The 23,208-nt window shown below is 45.4% G+C and overlaps 1 protein-coding gene across 1 annotated transcript in view; it reads left to right on the top strand.

The window, feature by feature from the left end:
• The first annotated feature begins 1,259 nt into the window (after positions 1-1,259).
• Positions 1,260-23,208, top strand: part of LOC126188195 (adenylate cyclase type 2-like) — a 258,257-nt gene continuing 236,308 nt past the window's right edge. The window contains exon 1 of the mRNA XM_049929738.1: positions 1,260-1,319. The gene's annotated coding sequence lies outside the window, so the exon portion shown is untranslated. The remainder of the gene's footprint in view (positions 1,320-23,208) is intronic.

Raw genomic sequence — 23,208 nt, 5'->3', positions numbered from 1 at the left:
AAGGTCTATGCTTTTTATTATCTTAATAAATGTGAGTGAAAATTAATCAAGTTTTGTTTAAAGTTGGTCACCATCAATCTGCTACTCTAAGCGTGCAAGTGGCATTTCTATCATCTAACCTAACGGCAGAAGATAAACACGCCACGATAAGACCACGAGACATATTGCTGACACTCGCCTACTTCGTTAGAGCGACAAGTGAAATTATCTGATGGTGTGTGTACCAAAGGTCTTACAGTACGCACACCACATGATCGATACTAGTATTACGTAAAAAGAGAGTGTGACAGATGAGACTTCCACAGTTCTGAGTGAAGCCTTATGCGCTTTCGTGCGGCATCGCGTGCGCTAATTACCTTGTCGTTGGTTAGGCAGCGTCAGGGGGCGGCGTGCGGCGCAGCTCCACACACCTCGCTGTCTCGTAAGCAACTCTTTCTAACTTCCCTTTACTACAATTTACCGAAGCTGATTTAAGAAAAAGGTATCTGGCTGTGTTTTCAACTGACCAATCAGGGTCTCAATGTTAACCTTAAGCTCCGCCTACAAAAATTCTGTCTATCCAATGAGAAACGTTATACTTTTCGTGGTGGGGCAATGTTTTTAACGTTTGCAATGTAACAGAGACGCGTATAGTCTCACGCTAAAACTTGCAGCTGGTGTGGCCCTTTTAGTGTTACCATAAGATCGATACTGTTCTTCTGGAGGGCTCTATCTTTTAACATGAGCTGGGGGTGGTCTTGGCGGTCGGCTGGCAGCGTGGGTGTCCGTCCCTTATCGTAGGGCCTCCTAGCTTACACGACTCTGCTCTCGGCTTCTGTTCTCGTTTCTCCACTCCGAACTGCGTCTGTTTCATGGTGGGAAGGTATGATATGCATTTAGGCGTTCTTGTGTTAGTCTGTGGTATTTCATTTGCTCACTCGTTGATCGTATTGCTTTGGTTAATTTAATGTCAGGATTTATTCGGAGCTATGTGACATACTGCCGGATTTGCTATCATGTCAGGGTTTTCATGGAAGGTGTTGGATTTGACTGACACCTTACACCATGACTTTCGCCACCTCAGTGTATTTCCGATTCTGAACCAGAGAAACTGGCGTGAGACGACAAGTCGCACTTGTATTACAGTCTACTGTTGTACGTGGCACAGTTGGTCAGTATCGTCGATGGTGTGTTGCAGACGGGCCATGTCGGCGGCGGGGCTGGAGCTGCTGACGAGGACGAGCCTCAGCCAGGTGGAGCAGCAGCCGCCCGACCTGCGCTCCTCCTTCGCGACGCCCATCAGCCTCGATGAGCGCTCCTGGTCCTGGAGGCACCTCAGGGTACGTCCACATCTCCAGTGTCCTAACACCACCCTGCAGGTCGACCAAAGTACGACAACAGCAAGCGCTACAGTGGTGAAGTACTTAAAAGATAGGACAGAGGCATAATTTTTTACCCACCCAGAGAGACAGTCATTATTGACTACACAGTCACATCCTCATCCATAATTTCTGACGTGTCTAAAAAAAACGCACGCACACGCGCACACACACGCACACACACACACACACACACACACACACACACACACACACACACACAGTTTCAGTCGCTGTCTGAAGTCTCGAGGTATCTTGTGGGGAAAATCCTTTCAGATGTCCTTTCGTCCCTCCTCGGAGCTCATGTAGCGCAGCATGGAGTCCCACTAAAGGCTGTATCCAGAATCCAGACACTCTCACCGATGCGCGCCGTGCGATATAAATTACGCCACTTACTGCTCCGGTAATCTGATTAGTAGATTGAGCCGTCCAGGATTAACCCCGCTGCACTGCTACAACATAAATTAGTCTAAATAAGGGTCACCACTTTCGCTTTTATCTACCAGACAGGGTTAAAATTCCTCCACTGATATTTCACTCATAAATACCTTTAGCAATGGAAATTATTTTGGAATACTCTCAGAGCCGACCGCTAGATTGGAAAACGAACATCACATACAGTCACAATACCGTCTTGGTTTGGTTTATATTCTATCACTCGAATAATCTCTTTCATAAATAAAACAAGATTATAGTATACACGAAAAAGCACCTGACTTCAAATTTCAACTAGAAGAAACGGAATTTATTATAGTTTAATAGAGCCCGGCAAGTAGCCATCTTTAGTTAAACACCACCCAGTTAGCTAACGGCTCCACGCTCTACTATGCTTCCCGTTCCTATACAGTTTGAGTACGCAAACTAAACTGACTTATCTTAAAACCCGAGAAATGACTAAACCAATTCACACGCCCGACGACGGGAACACACTCGAGAACTCTTCCGAACAGAACAACTTCATTGGTGCAATAAAATCTTGACAGGTTTCCTCCCGCATAAGATCGCAGCGTGAAAGGCTACTCTTTCTTTCCATCTTCTGGTGAAGTGTTGCTGTATCTCACTCCATCTTCTTATGCAGGTATAAGGGGAGGGTATTTAAATCTCGCTAGGGCCGCTCCACAAAAGTTTAGCAGACACCCGGCCTACCGATTTCGTGTTTACTGGCAACTCGCGCCCGCTGTCCACCATTGCACTAAGCGATGCAAATGTCTACCTCTTCCGTGTCAATACTTCAAAACTGGTTACCAAGCTGCCCTAAGGTCAAACCCCTTATCTCGATTTACAAGATTCGACGGCACTCGTACCTCCATTGTCTCCTTAATAGTGCTGTCCCGGAAACTATTAGTCGAGCAGATGACAAATATCTTTTCGAAATCGAACATTCACCGTTAATCTGTCTCGATCAGTGGAGACTTATTTTCCTGCCCGAGTATTAAGCTGCGTATATCTCCTATGCAACGTAGGGAGATACAGAGCTGCGTATGCCCGCTGTAAGATTTCCCACATTCGCTTGCGATAGCATCGTTAAGGAGACAATCCAGATAAGAGTGTCGTCGAATCTTTTTAACCGAGATAAGGATTTTCCTCTTAATGTTGCTTGGCAATCAGCCTTTGAAGCCATAAGACGGGAGGGGCTCCAGTTACTCGGCGCAGTGCAGCGGTGAACGGAAACGATTTGCCAGCTACGTACCGGCTGCACCACCGTTAAACTGTTGAGCAGCGGCCGTTGCGAGATTTAAATGCCCGCCACCAATACCTCTACAAGGAGACGAACTGCGATGCACCGGCGCTTTGATAGAAAATCGAAAGGGACAGTAGCCTTTCCGAAACGTTCTTTCCCTATACTGATCAAATCGCAGGAAACAGGCTTTCTAATGCCACATAAAGAACTTCGCTTCTGGTTAATATACCTACAACACTATAAAACATATTAACAATGCCAAACACATGCAAGAGGTAGTCAAATGAAAATCGAACACCTGCTATGACAGGACCTTGGAATGGTTCCATTCAGAAGCAATCACCACACGCGATAAGATATTTATCCCATTGGCAGATGGGAACAGCTCCTGATTCGTAGAAGGCGGTCGGCCGCTGACGAATCCACAACCTCACTCACTCTTGCACTTTCTTGTCCAACTGAAAGTGACGTCCACACCGGTCTTTCTTGAAGTCGCCATAGATGTGAAAATCACACGGTGAAGGATCTGGGCTGCAGAGCTTCCCAACCAAACTGCTGAAGCGTAGCCTTCGTCCTGTTGGCAGTGTGGGGAAGGGCGTTATAGTGTTACAGGATGTCTCCGACCAAAGGCATTCCCGGGCGTTTTGATTTTATGGCGCGTTGCAGTTTCTGCAAAGTTTCTTCACGGCGCCACGCATTGCTGTATATAAGATACTTAATTTGTACATGTAATATGAACATTAATCTTAATACTTTGATTTCAACTGTAAATTGCTATCACTGGAAAAGCCTTTTCTACTGTATGAGGTCAACGGCAAATAAAGAATCTCAGTTGATCGTGGTTCCACTCTATAGGGCTCCTGCAGTCGAACAAGGTGGTCATCATGACCTTACCGGAAGTTGTGTGAACAGCTTTGGATTTCTTTGGCGGGGGAGATGCGGAATGTTTACTCTGTGGGCTTTGCCGTTTGCCCTCATGCTGTCGGACGGAACCATACTGTTTCACAATAACGCCCGCTCCCACACTGTCAATCGGACGAAGACTATGCTTCAGTGATTTGGTTTGGAAACACTGCAGCATCCTCCATACAGCCCGGATCTTTCATCATGCGACTTTCATACCTGTGTGGACGTCGGTTTCAGTCGGACGTGGGAGTGCAAGAGTGTGTACGGTTATAGATCCGTCAGCGGCCGATCGCGTTCTACGAAACAGGAATCGATCGTCACGTCTCCCAGTGGGACAAATGTTTCAACACAGGTGGTGATTATTTTTGACGGGAGCCATTTCATGGTGCCATTGTGGCTGATGTACTGTTTTCATTTGACTACCTGTCGTGTACTGTAGAAACTATTTTATATGCAACACGATCACATTTATAACTTGCTACATCGCACACATTATGGAAAATCAACACTGAACGGCTCCAGCATATTCTGCGATATCTGATGGACCGCGAAAAGACATGTGCAACACGGTAAGACGTTTATAAGATGGAACTTTACATGTACTATCATGCTCGCAAGTGTCCGAAAGACCTGAATTACATTACGCCTGACTTGTATGCAACCCACAAGAACTAACTGTATTGCAAGCCCTCTAACTTCCTTCTGGTACAGTGGTTTGACTATACCAAATAATTACTACAACAGACCACTACAGAACTTTGCTCTGTATGCCAATCAATCCAATGCAAATTGATACCACGATAATGAAAATATCGAGAGGGACGTTATTAGAGACTGTAATCTCCAACTCCTTCCTTCTTCCATCTATTGTCCACATTAAACAATGCCCAGTCCAAGTAATTAATAAGCAAAATCTTCTATGAAGATTTTAGAGGAGCCAAGATTACCATAAAGTTTCAAGTTTACCTAGTTTGTCATGTTGAGATGGCTCCAGTCCTTCTTGTTTAGGGGTGTAGGGATTTGAGTCTTGAAACTGAAAAGCCGGCCGCGGTGGTCTCGCGGTTCTAGGCGCTCAGTCCGGAACCGCGCGACTGATACGGTCGCAGGTTCGAATCCTGCCTCGGGCATGGATGTGTGTGATGTCCTTAGGTTAGTTAGGTTTAAGTAGTTCTAAGTTCTAGGGGACTGCTGACCACAGATGTTAAGTCCCATAGTGCTGAGAGCCATTTGAACCATTTTTTTGAAACTGAAAATCTAACATCAGGTCCTCATGGTTGATTTGAACTAAATTAATTGGAAGATTGTTGTTGTTACGTAAAAAATATATTTTCCTCTCATTTCCTCACATTTTAGCATCTCATACAGTATTTTGCTTTTTCACGTTATCAAAGCCGAAATTACATTGTTGACACCTATCATACAAAAATACGTCTGATCACATCAGAGGAAAGCTTATGGCTCTCACAGTCTGAGGAAATAACAATATTCCTACGACTTTTCGTTACATTATCAATTTAGATTATTATTTCAAAAATGAATCCAGAAATAAACGTAGTAAACAGTACAGGATTGCGTAACCAATAATAAAAATTTTAAGGTTGCAAATAATTCGTAATTTCAAAGGTTTCTGAAAAAAAAACTTTTTAACTGTACATTCGGAAATTAGCACGTATTGATTATAACTTCGAAAATAAAATATTTTATAAATTAATTCCTTTTCATAAATTTTAGCTTGAAATATAACACACTGTGTATAAAATTATATGAATGTTTTCAGGAAAGCAACTGAGATTTTATCGACCTGTCCAAAATTCGAAAAATAATACTGGTTTCGACAACTACTGTAGAGGAGGAGATGTCCCGTTACAAGATGTCACAGTCCTTAACGCTTGTAACTTATTACAATAAATAACGTTTCAACAAACAACTTTCAACTTGAATTTACATGACGAAATGTTTTGGACAGGACCAGGACTTCTATCCAAAAACTATTCTACCTGTTAACTGACCACGCAAGATTTTAAATATGCTTTCCGTCACATGTCTAAACTTGAAATGATGTAGCGTAAAGGTTTGTGTTGGCCGGAGCTTCGAAGCCAGCACCTAATCGATTGTAACTGTGCACAATCAATTGTTAGATATCGAAACTTTTCACCAACAACGAGATGACTGAAACGCAAATGAGGAGCCTTACCGGTATTCGAATCCGACATTTATCGCCGATAATTTCTACCCACGAAGAGACGTTAAAGATCGATGTATTATACCAGTGGCGAGATGTGCGTTTGTTTGAACTGGAGACAGCGTGAGCAATATAGTCCTGTACTGAGTGGGAGGCAAAGACACGCATATCATCGTTGTTGACGACATGCAAAGAGACGTTACCTACGGACTTTTTTTTCACCAGTGGCTAGGAGTGGCATGCTCGACTCTGAGTCCGATGCCAGTGTGAGTCCACAAAATGTAGTGTTATGCATCTGGAGGCACAAACAAGGTATTGTGAACCGCGTCCCAGAGGTATTTCCATCGCAGTTGGCGTGTGTTGCCGACAGCTGAGACGCCTTGCGGTCGCCTTACAAGAAAAACGACCAAAGAAACTGCATCAAGTGTACCTACCGGACGAGAACGCTCGTCGGCATTCTGCTGATTTCACGAAAGAACCTACACAGGAGCTTGGCTGGAAATCAATTCCTACAGCACGTATTGTTGTGGCCTCGAACGTTTACCTTTCTCGCTCCATATCGTACAAAGACGAAAAAAATTTCTTGTGGTCGTATATGAGATATAAACTTGTACTGATAGCATTTTAATTTCTGAAGCAGTAGCTTTCTACAAGCATGAAATCCAAAAACTGATTAATTAGCTCTTGTGTTTTTATGTTACATTAAGTAAACCCACATTATTATTATTTTGCGTATGGCTAATACAGACAAATCATGAAATTAAATTACATATACATATGTACATATTGACACACAAGAAACTTAAGTTTGTCTTTACAACTGAATATCCAGTCCTTCAATCCAGCGCACTGCATCTGGAGTTGCCAGCAGGAAGTCCTCTTCTGCACCTTGATAGGCACAAATCCTGCATTCACTGACAATGTGGTGAAGAGTCTGGTATGGAGCCCCGCAATCACAGGCTGGATCAGGCAGCTTCTTCCACTTAAAGAGAGCATCCCTGCATCGGCCATGGCCGGCACGGATTCTGTTGAGAGTAGTCCAGGTCTTGCGTGGTAGGTCGAATCCACTTGGAAGTTTAGCACCTGAGAAGATGTTAAGCAGGTGCACATCTGTCACTGCTTCCCATCGACCTTTTCATTCTTCAACAGGTTTGAAATCCTTAGCAACCATGTCAGCAGCATCGCACAGAGTTGGATGGCGTGATTTCAGTCTCTTACGATTTAAAAGTGGCAGGTCGCTGTGCACCGGTAAGTTAGAATTCCTGGAGATCTTGTGGAATTCTCTCATAAGGGCAGTTCATCTGCGTAGATCAGGAGGCATTATACCGAATAACAGTGGATGCCAATAAACTGGAGTAGATCTGATTGCACCAGATATTATGCGCATTGTTGTATTCAGCTGGGTCTCAACAAGCCTTGTATGATGACTGTATATACGACGTATATAAACCCACAAGAAGCACTATAAAAACAAACACTGCTCTGATACAAATGAAATACAGCTTGCCTTGATAATGCTTCTACCAAAGGCTAATTTAATAAAACTGACTCTATTCGTTATCCGCGGTCAGAGGGGGGAGGGGTGGCAATGGCAGCCGTTACAGAGAGATCACATCATTTATTGACTACGCCTTTATGCTTATCATTCGGCTATTGTGTACTTCCTGGATCCAGGATCCTGGGATGGAACCGTTTGTGCTGTCTGGAGAGAATGAGCTGGTCTTCCCTTAATCCTGCTAAATAGGTAGTGGTCGGGGCTGACCATGCTGTTTTCAGGGGCGAGCGGTTTCTCGAGAATAGTGATGTTTTCCAGCATTTGTTGGAAATGAAATCTGAAAAGTGCTGGCAGGAGACAGACCTTTGGTAACTGTTGTAAAGGGCCGGAAATGACCAACAAGAGTAATGACCATGTGTCTGTACCTTTAAGCTTAATTCAAATCACTGAGTTGTCCTGATCGATCCAGTCTGCCGTTGCTGCTTCTCCACTGACAGCACAATACATTCTGCTTCCTTTTGTACTGGAGTGTTTGCCTCTCGTGACGTCTAGTGGTCAATTCCGCATTATAATGGGGTGTCCGGATGCTTTTGATCAGATAGGATAGGATATTCGCTAATAATGATGCGCAGCTGTATGAAATGGAACGATCACATATGTTCAGATGTAGGTAAAGCAAATATCAGGCTATGACTCATTGATAGGAAACTGAGAAACTGAAATCTGTCTACGAAAGAGATTCCAGATAAAACACTTGCATGGCCCATCACTACACAACGATATAAAAGGGCGCGTCGATTTCTTTAAACAGAACGGAAGTGCGAATGGTCGCAAGCTTGTTTAACTCGCGAGAGCTAACTTGCATACTGCATAAAATACTGTAATATTTTAAGGAAAGTCATTAAAATGCCAAGAAATACGTACGTCCCGACAGAGATTAATAATGCGGATATCAAGATTAAAACTATATGGGATGTTGTCGAACGGGAGAAAGGGCAGCCAGTCAGTGTCCAAGATGCCACAACAATTAAACTAAATGACAACGCTGTGACTGATAATTCACAAGCTGAAAATACTTTTAAGAATCACTTTCTAAAAGTCGCAGAAAAAATACGAATAAATGGTTCAGTTGAAGAAGCAACAGAACATATTAAAAATGTCATTCCACAAAACCTTAAGCAACTAGAAGTAGCACCGAAATCATTTACTCAAAATAATTATAAAAATTGTAAAAAAGAAAATCTCTTTTGGAATTGATGGAATTTCAAATGGAATTCTGAAAATCTGTTTCATAATAAGTAATGTACTTAGTGATATATGCAACACATCACTGGCAAAGGGAATTTTTTGACACAGGTTAAAATTGGCAATTGTTAAATCTCTTCACAAGGAAGGTGACAAAAAACAGTTATCGTCCAATTTCCGTAATATTCAAAAAAGTAGTCTCGCACTTCAGAAGAAAAAGCATACTTAGTATTTCACAGTTTGGATTCAAGAAGGGATGCTCGACAAAGAGTTCGATTTATACACTCACCCATCAAATAGTACAAGCTGACGTCATGTAGAACATCTTCAACAAGCTAGGCATTTTCAAAATTGCGCCGCCACAAAACATATATTCGCTAATGAAATTCGTCATAAAGAGTCCTTCACAGCTAGAGTAGAACAGTGAGGTCCATACACCGAACACTAGAGGTAGAAATGACCTTTATTACCCATTGTTAAAGCTGTCAGTGGCTAAAAATGGAGTTTAACACGCAGCAACAAAAAACTTTAACAATATTATAATAAAATAAAATTTCTGACAGGTAGCAAAGCAAATATTAAATCTAATCTGAAACCATTTCTCCTGGATGTGTGTGCTGTCCTTAGGTTAGTTAGGTTTAACTAGTTCTAAGTCTAGGGGACTGATGACCTCAGACGTTAAGTCCCATAGTGCTCAGAGTCATTTTAACCATTTTGTAGGTATACACTGCGTGACAGAAAAACTGCAGTACCGGAAAGTGGAGGACGTAACGTAAAACTTCACGGGTTGCAAGGATATATGACATTGTTTCAGTGAATACACAATAGAGCCAAATGTACAAAGAACTTGGCTGTTTGCGCTCACTCTTTAGTATGCGTTGCATCCTCTCTGGTCTGTATGTGAGCACTGTTTCGGTCGGGACGCGTGTCACAAATCCGTTATATCCTTTCCTGAGGGCAAGCTGACCCACAACCGTTATAACTTGTCCTTTATATCGTGGATACTGGCAAAAAGATGACACCCGAGACGGTGCGGCATACAATGAAGCGCCAAAGTAACTGGTATAGGCATGCGTATTCAAGTACAGAGATAGGCAGAATACGGCGCTGCGATCGGCAACGGCTATATAAGACAGCAAGTGTCTGGCGCAGTTGTTAGATCGGTGACTGCTGCTACAATGGCAGATTATCAAGATTTAAATGCGTTTAAACGAGGTGTTATATTCGGCACACGAGCGATGTGACAGCATCTCCGAGTAGCGATGAAGTGGGGATTTCCCCGTACGACCATTTCAAGAGTGTACCGTGAGTCCGGTAAGACATCAGATCACCGACAACACTGCGGCCGGAAAAACGTCTTGCAAGAACTGGGCCAATAACGACTGAAAGGAATCGTTCAACGTGACAGAAGTGTGACCCTTCCGCAAATTGCCGCAGATTTCAATGCTGGGCCATCAACAAGTGTCAGCTCGCGAATCATTCAACGAAACTTCATCGATATAGGCTTTCGGAGCTGAAGGCCGACTTGGGTACCCTTGATGACTGCACTACACAAAGCTTTACGCCTCGCCTCGGTCGTCAACGCCGACATTGGACTGTTGATGACTGGAAATATCTTGCCTGGTCGGACGAGTCTCTTTTCAAATTGTATCGGGTGGATGGACGTGTACGGAGACAACCCCATGAATCCATGGACCCTGCATGTCAGCAGGGGACTGTGGAAACTGGTGGTGGCTCTGTAAGGGTATGGGGCGTGTGCAGTTCGAGTGATATGGGACCCCCAACAGGTCTAGATACGACTCTGACAGGTGACACGTACGTAAAAATTATGTCTGATGACCTGCATCCATTCATGTCCATTATGCTTTCCGACGGACTTTGGCAATTCCAGTAGGACAAAGCGACACCCCATACGTCCATAATTACTACAGAGTGGCTCCAGGAACACTTTTCTAAGTGTAAACACTTCCGCTGGTTACCAAAGTCCCCAGACATAAACATTACTGAGCATATTTGGGATGCCTTCAACGTGCTATTAAGAAGAGATCTCCACCCCCTCATACTCGTTCTGATTAATGGACAGCCTCGCAGGATTCATGGTGTCAATTCCCTCCAGCACTACCTCAGACGTTAGTCGAATCCACGACACGTCTTGTTGCTGCACTTTTGCGTGCTTGCGAGGGCCCTACACAATGTTACACAAGTGTACCGGTTTCTTTGGCTCTTCAATGTGTGCTCTGTCGGGGACAGAATTGGCGATTTTGCTGGGCACGGGAGCACCTTGACACCATGCAGACAATACATACATACGTGCTACGTGTGGAGGAGCATTGTCCTGTTGAAAAATGGCACCACAATACTATCGTATGAGACGTAACACATGAGGACGCAATATGCCCGTGACGTGCCGTTGTGACACTAGCATTCTGTCAATCACTACCAGCAGCAACCTGAAGTCATATACCATGTCTCCCCGCAGGATGACGCCAGGACATTGCAGTGCATCTCCGACGGTGGCCATTCGGGGTAGTGGTGGATCGCGATTCACCGCTGAACCCAGTGCGCCAATCTTCAGCACTCCGTACTTTCCGGTCACGCTAGCACTCCGAACACAGCCGTTTGTGTTGGGTTAACGGGAGCCTACGTATGCGACGGTAATTCCCCAGTCTGACTGGTGTTACTCGCAGACCAGTAGGCGAGATGACAAAAGATGTTGTAAGAAGTCAGTTGCTTGTTCTTGGATGGCGGGTGCAGATGTGAAGGGATTACATGGTGGCTGGAGCACAGCACGCCGATTCTCGCTTCTGGTGCTCAGGCGTGGTCGATCGGCACCTTCACGATGAGCATGCGTGCCCTCACATTCCCATGCACTCCAACATCGGGCCAATGTCACATCCTAAAGTCGCATAAACCTGCATATTGCACGATTCGAGCAGAAGGCAGAGTGGAAACCCGCCTGAGGTATCCTTTCAAACTCTGTCAGGTGCTGATAACGCTGTCTCCCACGATACGTGGCATCTCCGTGCCCTTCACAGTGAGCACTCAATGTCTGACACTCTTCACGTCCCTTGAATAACCCGCCAGGCCTGGTAACAACACGTAACACAAGCAACACTGATACATTTTGTTGACCATCCTACCTCCTACAGTCCGCCGCTCGTGGTCTCGCGGTAGCGTTCTCGCTTCCCGAGCACGGGGTCCCGGGTTCGATTCCCGGCGGGGTCAGGGATTTTCACCTGCCTCGAGATGACTGGGTGTTTGTGTTGTCCTCATCATTTCATCATCATCCAGGAAAGTGGCGAAATTGGACTGAGCAAAGATTGGATAATTGTACGGGCGCTGATAACCACGCAGTTGAGCGCCCCACAAGCCAAACATCATCATCATCATCATCATCATCATCACCTACCTCCTACAGAGAATTTACATAGCCGCTGAGTTGCATCATGTCTTCTAGGTGCTTCACATTTTTTATCAGCCAGAGTACATGCAGAACCAAAGGCCTTGCCGCAGTGGTAACACCGGTTCCCGTCACATCATCGACGTTAAGCGCTGTCGGGCGGGGCTAGCACTTGGATGGGTGACCATCCGGTCTGCCGAGCGCTGTTGGCAAGCGGGGTGCACTCAGCCCTTGTGAGGCAAACTGAGGAGCTACTTGATTGAGGAGTAGCGGCTCCGGTCTCGGAAACTGACATACAGCCGTGAGAGCGGTGTGCTGACCACATGCCCCTACATATCCGCATCCAGGGACGCCTATGGGCTGAGGATGACACGGCGGTCGGTCGGTACCGTTGGGCCTTCATGGCCTGTTCAGGAAGAGTTTTAGTTTTAGAGTACATACAGATGTATTCCGCAGTTTTAATTTCCATCTGATTTCATACCGTTGAATCCGACATCGTGAGTTCTGACTGCTAGGAAGTCCTGAATCCTGTCACGAAGGTGGTCTGTTATTCCATAAGCTCGCAATTTTTCGTTGAGCTATAGTGTCTTCCGAAAGTCAACGGACTCATCGTCAACAGCCGTGCAGTTAACAACCGTCTTCTGGATCTCATGGACCGGAAACAACTTTATTCTCAGTTCGTCGGATTTTCTTTGTCCAGAAAATTAAATCCCTCCAGCGTCGATTACCTTCTCAGCTGCGTATGTTCGTTGTAAGAGTCACAAAGAAGCAAACAACAACATCATAAACGTGCAACCACAATAGTGACATAATGTAAAGAGGGCTTGAAGCTCAGTTTCAGAAGGTCTTTGTACAATCCATGATGATTTTCTGGGGGGCAAGCTACGGATTCGACGCTACAAGAATCTTCTGAGATTTCAATTTGAACTAGATGAGAGCTCGCATATCATTTGCATGCAGTGTCTAGCAGTTAAATCATTTAGTGGTATTTATGCCTGGTCATGTACCATGGACCTGCACAAATATACAATGAATGAATCCGAAGGTGGACCAACATAATACACTCCTGGAAATGGAAAAAAGAACACATAGACACCGGTGTGTCAGACCCACCATACTTGCTCCGGACACTGCGAGAGGGCTGTACAAGCAATGATCACACGCACGGCACAGCGGACACACCAGGAACCGCGGTGTTGGCCGTCGAATGGCGCCAGTTTGCCGTGGCATACGGAGCTCCATCGCAGTCTTTAACACTGGTAGCATGCCGCGACAGCGTGGACGTGAACCGTATGTGCAGTTGACGGACTTTGAGCGAGGGCGTATAGTGGGCATGCGGGAGGCCGGGTGGACGTACCGCCGAATTGCTCAACACGTGGGGCGTGAGGTCTCCACAGTACATCGATGTTGTCGCCAGTGGTCGGCGGAAGGTGCACGTGCCCGTCGACCTGGGACCGGACCGCAGCGACGCACGGATGCACGCCAAGACCGTAGGATCCTACGCAGTGCCGTAGGGGACCGCACCGCCACTTCCCAGAAAATTAGGGACACTGTTGCTCCTGGGGTATCGGCGAGTACCATTCGCAACCGTCTCCATGAAGCTGGACTACGGTCCCGCACACCGTTAGGCCGTCTTCCGCTCACGCCCCAACATCATGCAGCCCGCCTCCAGTGGTGTCGCGACAGGCGTGAATGGAGGGACGAATGGAGACGTGTCGTCTTCAGCGATGAGAGTCGCTTCTGCCTTGGTGCCAATGATGGTCGTATGCGTGTTTGGCGCCGTGCAGGTGAGCGCCACAATCAGGACTGCATACGACCGAGGCACACAGGGCCAACACCCGGCATCATGGTGTGGGGAGCGATCTCCTACACTGGCCGTATACCACTGGTGATCGTCGAGGGGACACTGAATAGTGCACGGTACATCCAAACCGTCATCGAACCCATCGTTCTACCATTCCTAGACCGGCAAGGGAACTTGCTGTTCCAACAGGACAACGCACGTCCGCATGTATCCCGTGCCACCCAACGTGCTCTAGAAGGAGTAAGTCAACTACCCTGGCCAGCAAGATCTCCGGATCTGTCCCCCATTGAGCATGTTTGGGACTGGATGAAGCGTCGTCTCACGCGGTCTGCACGTCCAGCACGAACGCTGGTCCAACTGAGGCGCCAGGAGGAAATGGCATGGCAAGCCGTTCCACAGGACTACATCCAGCATCTCTACGATCGTCTCCATGGGAGAATAGCAGCCTGCATTGCTGCGAAAGGTGGATATACACTGTACTAGTGCCGACATTGTGCATGCTCTGTTGCCTGTGTCTATGTGCCTGTGGTTCTGTCAGTGTGATCATGTGATGTATCTGACCCCAGGAATGTGTCAATAAAGTTTCCCCTTCCTGGGACAATGAATTCACGGTGTTCTTATTTCAATTTCCAGGAGTGTATTAGCTGAAACTTCCTGGCAGATTAAAAATGTGTGCCAGACCAAGACTCGAACTCGGGACCTATGCCTTTCGCGGGCAAGTGCTCTACCATCTGAACAACCCAAGCACGACTCACGCCCCGTCCTCACAGGTTTACTTCTACCAGTATCTCGTCTCCTACCATCCAAACTTTGCAGCAGCTCTCCTGCGAACCTTGCAGAACTAGCACTCCTGAAAGAAAGGATATTGCGGAGACATGGCTTAGCCACAGCCTGGGGGATCATTCCAGAATGAGATTTTCACTCTGCAGCGGAGTGAAAATCTTATTCTGGATAATATTAACTGTGTGATCATAATTTTCTGGCCGATCACTGAATGCAGTTTTCTCGAATTTGTACAATCATGTTCAGCAGTCATCTCAATTATGCAACTTGAATGTACTTCGACGCCACTGTACCTCTTAACAACGCTGACATTAGTTTAATACCTTTACTCACAAAGATTAAACGGGACATTAATTTTATCTTACATAACGCTGAGCATTTCGCCTTAAACATGAGTCTGAAAAGTTACTACGTGTATACTTGGCATCGAGAGAGGCAGCAACGCCTTCATCGGCTATCATACACACTACAATCGCTGACATTAGTAAATAATATAAAATTGCAAGCAAATACGAACCATTCAAACTTCAAAATTTGTGCTCTGTTTCAAGTTTTACTCATTTAGCACCAGAGAAGAACTTCTCTACAACGTTGCTATTTGCTCGCTTCGCGAAAATCATGTTCTCAAAAGTGCGTTTTCCTTGTGAAAGCGGACCACTGCGGCGGACTTCATTTCGTAGGCACTCGAGCAGTGTATAATGCAGCATTTCGCGGAATTAGACATTCTGGAGCGTGAAGAGGCCCACAAGTGTTATGTACGCGCGGCGTAGAGCTTTAAAAATACCCTCCAATGGCCGACCAGCTGGCGGCTTTGGCGAGCCGACATCCGGGACACACGTCTCTCCACTTCTAAAATTGCGGGTCCGTCTTGCCACTGAGTCAGCCGCGATGCACCCGTCAATACAGAGAGGACCGGATGAGAGAAGAAAACACCGACTATTTCTAATAATAGTGAGAGCCCTGCTACATAATTTGTTTGGTTTATCCTAATTTTATCATCAATAAACATCAAAATATAGTTTGGCATTGCAAATCGGTGGATAAGTGGGTGTCAGACTACAAATCAAAAGGTTTGGGTTCAATCCACAGTCCGTCCTAGACATTTATCTGTCACCTAACGTGCTATTCGCCTCTGGCAATGAATTGTGTATTTGAAAAGCGCTGAACTAAATTAACAGAGTACTCGTTAAACTGTTGGTCTCCCAGCAAATGGTCTGGTAAGTTAGGTCAAAGGTCGCAGGAAGACAAGGACAGACGACCTCCAATAGGACCATGGCTAAGTAAGTGCTTACATTAACTTTGGGGTTGATGATAGGTTTAGTTAAAATTTGGGAAGGTTTAACAACATCTTTTGACGGAATACCTTTTTACCCAGTGGAGCGCGCTAGATATCGACACAATAACACCATAGTCTGGTTCAAAAATGGTTCAAATGGCTCTGAGCATTATGTGACTTAACATCTGAGGGCATCAGTCCCCTAGAACTTAGAACTACCTAAACCTAACTAACCTAAGGACATCACACACATCCATGCCCGAGGCAGGATTCGAACCCGCAACCGTAGCGGTCGCGCGGTTCCAGACTGAAGACCATAGTCTGGTTCATCTATTCGTCTTCATAGAGGAGATCACTAACACTCGCTACTGCCATTGGCGGCGCTTCACCTGCAAGTAACTGTTTTGGAATCCTAGTGGTGGGAAAATACTTCAGGACCAGAATATTGTCGTAAAGTGAGGAGTGGTCGTGACGTACAGTTTAAGAGCACGGAGAACACCAGTAAACTGGGTTGAAAAACTGTGACCCACCTGATAAACACTCGCTTTAACAACCGTAAATTGGTCAAGGATCGTAATCGCTACATGAGGTATGTCTGAGGCACGGGTAACACAGGGGCCTCTCATGGTGAGATAGTGCGGCACGCGGCCTTGAGTGATAAGTTTTCGGTATGAGCACCATTTTACAGTGGGATCAGCTGGTGCATATTTCTGTACATGTTAGTACGTATGGGGTGCAGAACCCGGCAATCGTTTTCCCATCAGTTATTTAATGTTCCTCACATTTGTGTTGATGCTTCGTTGTTTTCACGTGTTGGCACCAGATTCCGTAGACAACTCTCGAACATCGCATAAATGCAACCTCGTATCTAAACAAGACCTTCAATGCGCTCCCCCCTCCCCCTCCCTCCCAACCACAGCCCCCCTGTCCCAAAATTTGCCCTGGTTTCGTTTCATCATTACGGTGAAACGCCCATTACCCACTGGCTAACAAGTTTCGTCATTATGCGCGATCATTGCTGGAGAGCGTCACGTACCCACACGATACATCTACACTCCGCAGGCCACCTTATGGTATATGGCGGAGGGTACTTCTGGTATTATTGTTATTTTCCTCCTTCTCTTCCATTCACGGGTGGTATGAGCGAAGAACAACTGTCTACAAACTTCCGCATGAGCCCTAACTTCTCTGATTTTCTGTTCGTGGTTATTTCGCGATATGTATGTGGGATGAAGCAATATATTGCCCGAACCTTCTTCGAAAGTACGCTCTCCAAATGTCAGCATTAGCCCTCTCCGTGGTGAACAACGCCTCTTAGCGATTACCATTGGAGTTTGTTGAGCGCCGATTATATGATCTCGTGATGAAACGCGCCGCTCTTCATTGTATTTCCTCCTCCTGCTCCTCCTCTCTCTCTCCTTCCCTCTCCCTCCCTCCTTTGTGTTACTCATAATTAGTAAGGATCCAAGACTGATGAATAATGCTAAAGATTTAGTCAAACAAGTGTTTTGTAATCCAGTTCTTTCGTAGATAAAATACGTTTCCTTATGATTCTTCTAATGAATCTCAGTTTGGCCAATTAATTGTGTATACACCTCATCGAATGTCTTTGGAGCGACGACAACATGAACTAATAATGGCGTTAAACACGGTAAGATAAATAGTCCTGCAGAGCCAGTCTCCCAATTCTCAAGTAAGCCATTTGACGACGTGAAAAGTCATATGCTTACACAAACAATGGCATCTGGTACATCCAATGCCTTGAGTTCATACGTTGTATACGATTATTCCTGTGTCCGTGAAGACATGGAATGCCCTTACGACCGACGGTTGCACAGGAATATAACCAAAAATCGATAGACCACGTCTCAGGACCTGTGTCCGGCTTTGACGTACAACGTATCAGTAACTGCGTACCATTGCATGAGAAGAGGTTTAGGTAAAAGACTTGGAGATCAGATGAGTTTCGTGTAAACGAGGACGGATCAACTCATGAGTTTCCTTCGAGCACGTAACAGCACAGCTTCATCAGAAAGATGGACTGCAGCTCCTCTTTCTGATATTACTACTCGGTGCGGCGTAATCTAATCGTTAATGCACCGGGCTCACATCTGAAGGCAGTTCTTGAGCAGCCATCAAGATTTAGGTTTCACCAGGTGTCTCTTGAAGGATTAATCCAAACGCTGAGATGGTTTCTTTGAAAGGGAGATGGTTTGTTTCCTTTTCCATTCATGCCCAATACGAGCCAGTACTCCAACTCATCAGCGTTAAATAATGATTCCTCCACTCTTACATGTGCCCAACGTGTTGTTTTGCGTAATGCATCACATAGCTCTGCGTTATGCATCACATAGCTCAGAGACCCCCGACATCTCCTCGCACCTAATAGGTAGGAGCCCCTGTGAGGACGTAGATTTATCACAAACGGCATGTGGCAATTGTTTCACCCTCAGCATATACAATAGTCATTTTGCCTCAGGACGACACCGAGAATACAGCCTAAGACGAAAAAAGACGATGCACCACGAAGGAATTATCCGAATGGAAAGGAAATCTCTAGATTAGTTGTGTATGTGCAGATTAACAAATGATTACATTTTCAGAAAAATTGGACGATTTATTCAAGAGAAAGAGCCTCTCAAACTTAGCAAGTCAATAACGCGTTGGTCCACCTCTGGCCCTTGTGCAAGCAGTTATTCGGCTCAGCATTGGTTGACGAAGTTTCTGGATGTCCTACTGAGGCATATGGTGCCACATTTTGTCCAACTGGCGCGTTAGATTGTCAGCATCCCGACCTGATTGGAAGGCCCTGCCCATAAGGCTTCAAACGTACTCAATCGATGGTCATCGGGTTTCAGTCCGTAGCGGGACTGATCACTGACGACAGTTCTACTCCAGTCTGAAGACCTTAGGACAGCAGTGAGATACCAACCTCACTTTCGCCCGCCATACGTTCTGACAACCAGGAGTGATGGCCTGGGGTGCCATTTCTTTTCATAGCAGGACTCCTTTGGTTGTCATCCGCGGCACCCTTACAGCACAGCAGTAAGTCGACGATATTCTACGTCTCGTTATGTTGCCTTTCATGGCAAACTATCCCTGGCTTATATATCAGCAACGTAATGCCTGCCCATACACAGCGAAGATCACTTATTAATTCTCTAAGTACGATACTCTTTGCAAACTATTAGATGTTAAGGTTTTTTACACGACTCTGGATACGGAATGATGAATTTATAAATGTTCAAATGTGTGTGAAATCTTATGGGACTCAACTGCTAAGGTCATCAGTCAATAAGCTTACACACTACTCAACCTAAATTATCCTAAGGACAAACAAACACACACACACACCCATGCCCGAGGGAGGACTCGAACCTCCGCCGGGACCAGCCGCAGATGAATTTATACACTAGTGGAATAGCTCATACACTGCAACGTAATATATTATTTCACAACTGCAATTATAGATGGGTTCTAGAGGAATATTTTCTGTCACTGGAGAATTGACATGGATACTAGTTTAATGCACTACTGGCCAATAACATTGCTACACCACGAAGATGACGTGCTACAGACGCGAAATTTAACCGACAGGAAGAAGATGCTGTGATATGCAAATGATTACCTTTTCAGAGCATTCACACAAGGTTGGCGCCGATGGCGACACCTACAACGTGCTGGCATGAGGAAAGTTTCCAACCGATTTCTCATACACAAACAGAAGTTTACCGGCCTTGCCTAGTGAAACGTTGTTGTGATGCCTCGTGTAAGGAGGAGAAATGCGTACCATCACGTTTCCGACTTTGATAAAGGTCGGATTGTAGCCTATCGCGATTGCGGCTTATCGTATCTCGACATTGCTGCTCGCGTTGCTTGAGATCCAATGACTGTTAGCAGAATATGGAATCGGTGGGTTCAGGAGGGTAATACGGAACGCCGTGCTGGATCCCAACGGCCTAGTATCACTATCAGTCGAGATGACATGCATCTTATCCACATGGCTGTAACGGACCGTGCAGCCACGTCTCGATCCTTGAGTCAACAGATGGGGACGTTTGCAAGACAACAACCATCTGCACGAACAGTTCGACGACGTTTACAGCAGCGTGGACTACCAGCTCGGAGACCATGGCTGCCGTTACCCTTGACGCTACGTCACAGACAGGAGCGCCTGTGATGGTGTACTCAACGACGAACCTAGGTGCACGAATGGCAAAACGTCATTTTTTCGGATGAATCCAGGTTCTGTTTACAGCATCATGATGGTCGCATCCGTGTTTGGCTACCTCGCGGTGAACGCACATTGGAAGCGTGTATGCGTCATCGCCATATTGGCGTATCACCCGGCGTGATGGTATGGTATGCCATTGGTTACACGTCTCGGTCACCTCTTGTTCGCACTGACGGCACTTTGAACAGTGGACGTTGCATTTCAGATGTGTTACGGCCCGTGGCTCTACCCTTCATTCGATCCCTGCGAAACCCTACATTTCAGCAGGATAATGCACGACCGCATGTTGCAGGTCCTGTACGGTCCTTTCTGAATACAGAAAATGTTCGACTGCTGCCCTGTCCAGCACATTCTCCAGATCTCTTACCAATTGAAAACGTCTGGTCAATGGTGGCCGAGCAACTGGCTCGTCACAATACGCCAGTCACTACTCTTGGTGAACTGTGGTATCGTGTTGAAACTGCATGGGCAGCTGTAATTGTACACGCCATCCAAGCTCTGTTTGACTTAATGCCCAGGCGTATCCAGGCCGTTATTATGGCCAGAGGTGGTTGTTCTGGGTACTGATTTCTCAGGATCTATGCACCAAAATAGCGTGAAAATGTAATCACATGTCAGTTCTAGTATAATATGTTTGTCCAATGAATACCCGTTTATCATCTCCATTTCTTCTTGGTGTAGCAATTTTAATGGCCTGTAGTGTAGTAACATGTTTTTCATGCAAATACCAGGCGTGCTTCAAATTTGAAGAGCACACCGTCCACGTTAATCTAATGATATGTTCAGCTTGTCTCTTAATATCCAGTAGCTGATTTCGATAGCAATGAGAATTGACCATAAAGAGAAAAGAATTGCCAATATAAGTAATGTTCAGCACAGTAAAGGTTAGAAAGTATTTTCCTATACTTTCGAGCCGTTAAATATATCAGATGACATGGAGGCCCATGCGGCCAACCGTGGCAATTCCTCCGCCGCATCATCAGTCCGCAGTCACGATAATGTGCTGAATCGTGCACAAATATTGGATTTTTTGACTTCTGAAATTGTCTAAAAATAAGAATGCGTAGGATATCAGGTTCGGTTCTAAATTTTGACTCGTCACAAAACAAAACATGTCACATGCGGTGTATACCTGTCCTAGATGTTTCTTCGCTCAGCGCCTTGGGGAATTATGACGTTTTTTTCAATGAGCGCACACAACGGGACTTCGTGGTTAGGGACGTCAGCGCACAGTTTGGATTTTGTTTTGTGGTCTGTTGTTGTTTATAAGGAATGTTGCAATTGATTTGGATTCTGCCAGTATGGGCAATGATTATGTGGTAATAATCATCTGTGGTTGTGATTGATTGTTGATGATATTCTCCAGTTCTTTTCAGTATACGTCCTGCTGTTGTAAAGGAAGTTACATTGCGGGCTACTCCAGTGACATCCGTTGTCTCTGATTAGTCTCTGCCCTATCAATGTTTGGTCGCGGTAGAGTTTATGGTAAATCATGTAGCATCAGATCTACTCGTAAGGATGTGATGGTCGGACACCGATCAGTCCTGGAACAACAATAGTGCTCACTGTATCCAAACTCTGGAGGGGACTGTTTCAAGTTTCATTTCTGACCTCCTGACTCAGGTTTCCCATATTTTTTCCTAATCACTTGCGTGGATGATTCCTCTGAACAGACTAGACACGATAAGTCGGAGACATGGTATACTCTAACCTCCCATCTTTCCTCTTTCAATACTTGAGCAATGCTTATCAATCGCCTATCTGAAAGAGCATAGGCGTGTGATAATCTAGAGTGAGATCTTGTAAATTTATTTGTGCTCTCTCAGCAAGCAGTCAGTGGAGACTCTTTCGAAACCACACACTGCTTGGCAGTTGCTAAGGAATAATAATTTATTAACATCTTTATTAATTTGAATAACAAGCATCAAAAACAGTGTGAACATCTAAAAAATCGGCAGTCACAGAACAACAAATAACAAAAAGTTATATTCGGAGCAGTATCGTGATACGTCTGGTGATTAACAAAAACGTGCTACGAGGTTATAAAAATGTATACCAATCGTGAACTTCAATGTTCTGTTGGGGCATCGACGACGAAGATGTTCAGCGCTATTGTAGGCATTTCCATAACACCTTCTCCACAACACATCTCCATCAGATAGACGTGGCACAGTAGTTAAGACACTCATCTCGCATTCGTCAGATGCGGTATTCAAATCCACGTCCGGCGTTCATGATCTAGGTTTATCGTGGTTCCCCTAAATTTCTTGAGGCTAATTCCGAAAGAGTTTTTTTTCCAACAACACTGAGACAATCTCCGCACTTCGTACAATAGGTGGCAATACTCCTAACAACGCGTCTTGCTTCACCTAGGCGAGTCGAATATGGAGGGTGAATCGCTCGCTCTTGTAACCCTCCGTTAAGCATAGTTCCGGGGACCAGCCTTTTCTATCCACTGAAAATGAAGAAAAGGCCTACTGAACCACGGAAATTTCATGATAAATCATCCTGACTATGGTGCCGCGGCAATGTCACGTTCCAGTTCGTTTTAGAGACAGTAATGACTTCCTCCTTCCCCAATCTGAATAGTGTCTATAATCGCTCGTTACCTTGGATCAATATTAATCTGAAAACGGAATCCAGTCATCCGTTGCAGTCACTACGTTCAGAAAACCCCTGTGAGTGTGAGATCACCACCTGCAGTAAGCCTCAGAGAGAGCACACAGGCGTACACAAACGTAACCATTGTAATTTCATTCGCGCGGGATGGGGTTGGGCTACCAAAGCTCAACCACCCCACAGCACGCGGTCCAGACGGCATCCACCATAAAATTCTAAGGCTAA

The sequence above is a fragment of the Schistocerca cancellata genome, chromosome 5, assembly GCF_023864275.1.
Source record: "Schistocerca cancellata isolate TAMUIC-IGC-003103 chromosome 5, iqSchCanc2.1, whole genome shotgun sequence".
Lineage (NCBI taxonomy): Eukaryota > Metazoa > Arthropoda > Insecta > Orthoptera > Acrididae > Schistocerca > Schistocerca cancellata.
This window is presented reverse-complemented; position numbering and strand designations above follow the sequence as displayed.